The 4,007-nt window shown below is 38.5% G+C and overlaps 1 pseudogene; it reads left to right on the top strand.

Annotated features, from left to right (window-relative positions):
- Nucleotides 1–2,262: 2,262 nt before the first annotated feature.
- On the top strand, nt 2,263–3,248 carry LOC112121741 (annotated as a pseudogene).
- Nucleotides 3,249–4,007: the final 759 nt, after the last annotated feature.

The following is a 4,007-nucleotide window of genomic DNA, read 5'->3' as shown; positions in this document are numbered from 1 at the left end:
TATGATTACTTGTTCAATCCAGGGGGAAAGTAAATGAAAGTAGATGGGTTATAGTGAAACATGCATAAGAAAGAAAAATGAATGGCTGTCAGATTTAGGCCATAAGAACATAAGAATGGCTGTATTGGGTCAGATCACAGGTACAGCTTCTGTCAGTGGCCAATGCCAGGTGCTTCAGGGGGGAATGAATAGAACAGGTAATCATCAAATGATCCATCCCCTGTTGCCCATTCCCAGCTTCTGGCAAACGGAGTTTAGGGACACCATCTCTGCCCATCCTGGCTAATAGCCATTGTTGGACCTATCCTCAATGAATGTATCTAGTCTATTGGCTCCTTGTGTGTGTATTTTATTTTTCACCACAAGACTCTGTTTTTTTCTCCTCAAACTTGATTTTTATTGCTCGTAAACATTTTGATACAAACAAAAATAGTCTCTCTTCTCTCTCTCCGTGCATGTTTTTCTAGATTTCTGTTTTTCTGTCATACTTTGATGTTGCACCAGTGTCAATGTACCATTGCCACTCCCGAAGTAGACGTAGTTTATATGATTTATCCCCTCACCACCCCTCCTGAGATAAACCCCACATGAAACATATTTCCACAGCCTTTTTTATTTACTTAATGTTTTCCTGAAAATTGACTTTTAATTTAAGTTTTGTAAAGGAATAAACACTTAAAAGAAAAATGTCCTTATTAACTTTTCCTTCATTTAGCACTTTTACACATGTGTTTCAATTAAAAAAATAAGCATGCAGAAGCACCCCCAGGTTTAAAACCACAGGCTCTTAGTAACAGCCAGTTTATAAAGAGGATAAAAAGTGTTCCTCCTATGTTTTATAGTAACATTGGCTATTTTTAGTGAGGATAATTTGAAGCTGCAGCAAAAAAGCAGTACCAAAAGCAACTTTTGTAAGAGATAAGAAAACTGTTACATGACCAGAACATAATATGAAACCCTAGGCTTGCTTGTAATAGATTTGCCTAAAGGAAAACTTTTGAAAAGAAATTATACAAAGCACAGGTTAACTTAAAAGAGTTAACTGTTTTTTACTAGAAATAAGAATTTTGTTTTCTTCAGCTTTGGAAAGAGTGAATATTATTTGCAATATAAGTTAAAAGGAATAAGATAAATATTTCCTTTATCTTGTAAACCATTGGATAAGAAAGAAGAAGTTTGTTTTTTTCCACTTTTCTAACTTTTTAGAGGCATTAGTTTTCCCTCTAGCCTTTAGATTTATACAAAGCACACACAGGCTGACTTAACCCTTTTTACCACTGATAAGAAATTGTGTTTTCTTGAGCATTGTAAAGGCTGAATGTTATTTACAATATAGCAAAATATTTTTATTAAAAATAATGTTATATAAAATACAAAAGACTTGTATAGTTGCTTTACTTATTATTTTAATTAACTGCAGGGCATGCTAACACAACCTTAGATATATAAAAAACACAGGAAAACCGGCTTATGTGAAAAAGTTAACACTGAGATAAGGAGTCTGCTTTTTCCCACAACATACATACAAACATTTTTCTTGTTAATGGTTTTTTTCATCTGGATAGACCCTCATACAAACCTCAGCCTATTTGGTGTTTTGGTATGTGTTTTATGGGATATGTCTATGCTGCATCTGGGAAGTGTAATTCCCTGCTCCAGTAGACCCCCACACACTATCTCTGATTGAGCAATTGTGCTAAAAATAGTGGACTAGCTGCCCAAACACAATCCAATCTGAGATCCTAGGTACATGCACAGATGGCTATCCCCAAGCTGCTGCCTGTGCTGCCGTGACCACACTGCTCATTTTATCCTCCTAACTTGATCAAAGCTAGTGCATGTACGTCTATTCAAGCTAGGAATTACACTTCCCAGCTGCAGGGGAGATGTACCCCTGGTTGAACTCTGAATACCTTTCATTTTCAATCTATTGATTTTTTGTTATGTCTTCTAGATTTTTGATATGACACTGATAGAATAAAGATAGTTCAAAATCCCAGCCTAAAAGTCTTTATTTAAAGTTCAAGAGAGCTTAAGGGAGTTAGATGGGACTTTTAACCATGCTCTTGGTTCACCTATATTTGAAGCTGAACCTCTTAATTATATGAGTCTTCCTCTTTTTATTGACAACTTTATCTGCTAGTGGAGAGATGCAGTGGTACATGGTTACCTACTCCAGGTTTCTTCCAGTGTATCCAACAGCACAACCTGACTGTGTGTACTCCATCAATATTAATGGTTTTCTGTTTCTAGATACATATTATGGAGAAAGCAGAAGGGGGAAATCAAACGCCCATCATGGAATTCCTCCTCTTAGGATTTGGGAATGTCCCTGAACTGCAGCCCCTTCTCTCCCTCGTGTTTCTAGTGATCTACATTGTGACTGTGGCTGGGAACATCCTCATAGTTGCGCTAGTTGCAACTGATCAGCACGTTCACATCCCCATGTACTACTTACTGGGGAACTTGTCCTGCGTGGAGATCTGCCACACCTCCATCATCCTGCCCAGGCTGCTGGCCACTCTACTGACTGGGGACAAAACCATTTCTGTTAAGGGTTGCATTGTGCAATTATATTTTTTTGGTATCCTGTCAACTACAGAACCTCTGCTGCTCACGGCAATGTCTTATGATCGGTATTTAGCAATATGCAATCCACTCTGTTATGCTGCTCTGATGAATGGCAGGGTTTGTTTCAAGCTAGTGGCAGCATGCTGGATAAGCAGCATTTTGGCCTGCACCATAGTAAATATTTTCATGTTCCAATTAATGTTCTGTGATTCCAAAGAAATTGACCATTTCTTTTGTGATTTTTCACCCATGATAAAGCTGTCCTGTGGTGACACCCAGAATCTGCAACTGGTGACATTTACTATTGCTGCCATAAGGACACTTGTACCGTTTCTACTGACTCTGACATCCTACATTTGTATCATTGCCACCATCCTGAGAATCCCTTCCACCCTGGGGAGGCAAAAGGCCTTTTCCACCTGCTCCTCTCACCTCATTGTGCTTACCGTTTTCTATGGGACCGTGATAACTATCTATGTGTTTCCAAAAGCCAAAACTCCCAAAGTCCTACACAAAATATTCTCTCTCTTCTACACAGTCCCATGATCAATCCTGTCATCTACAGTCTGAGAAACAAGGAGGTCAATGAGTCCCTGAGAAAAGCTATACTTAAACTAGCTGTTTTCAGAAACAGGCATAGAAGCTTAAAGGATAGATTTTTACATATAGTAAAATAGAGATGGACTGATATAGTTTCTTAGATATGGCCCATTTGAGTCCTTGAGAATAGAGTTATTCCTCATTGACCATATTTCATCTTTCTTTCTTTCTTTCTTTCTTTCTTTCTTTCTTTCTTTCTTTCTGTTACTCTGATACTTTTTGAGGATTCATCTTTCATACATTTAATGGACATTTCTTTATATAAAACTTGATACTGTAAGAGACATTCTTTATGAAAAGTGGGATTTTCCAGACACATGTTTCAGCACTCTGGTTCATTCATATGTACATGAACACTAGTGCCCAAATTCTGCAAGGAGCTTAACATCTTTTGAGTGGTTCTGGGTCTTGTCCACTCCCACTAAAGCCAGTAACATTCATTCTCCACTGATTAGAAGCCTCTGTTGTCAATTACACTTCTGAAAAGTAGGCGAAAAATGTTGCCTCCACAGGGAGTGGAGAAAATTGATTGGGTAGTATTCTATGCAGATCTGTAACTGGGTAGAAAAAAATGAAAGTCTGTGGAGGGTTGGGAGTCTCAGTGTCCTACCCTGTGAAATTTCCTGCTTGTTCATACATCTTTGCAGGGTCAAGGCAACATTAAAATATCTATTTCTATATTAATACTGAAGGAGGAAGGGATAGCTCAGTGGTTTAAGCATTGGCCTGTTAAACCTAGGGTTGTGAGTTGAATCCTTGAGGGGGCCACTTAGGGATCTGGGGCAAAAATCAGTGCTTGGTCCTGCTAGTAAAGGCAGGGGGCTGGACTCGATGAC

Source organism: Terrapene carolina, unplaced genomic scaffold (genome assembly GCF_002925995.2).
Source record: "Terrapene carolina triunguis isolate 2854851 unplaced genomic scaffold, T_m_triunguis-2.0 Scaffold119, whole genome shotgun sequence".
NCBI lineage: Eukaryota > Metazoa > Chordata > Testudines > Emydidae > Terrapene > Terrapene triunguis.
Note: the sequence above shows the minus strand (reverse complement) of the source record. Positions and strands in the feature narration are given on the sequence as shown.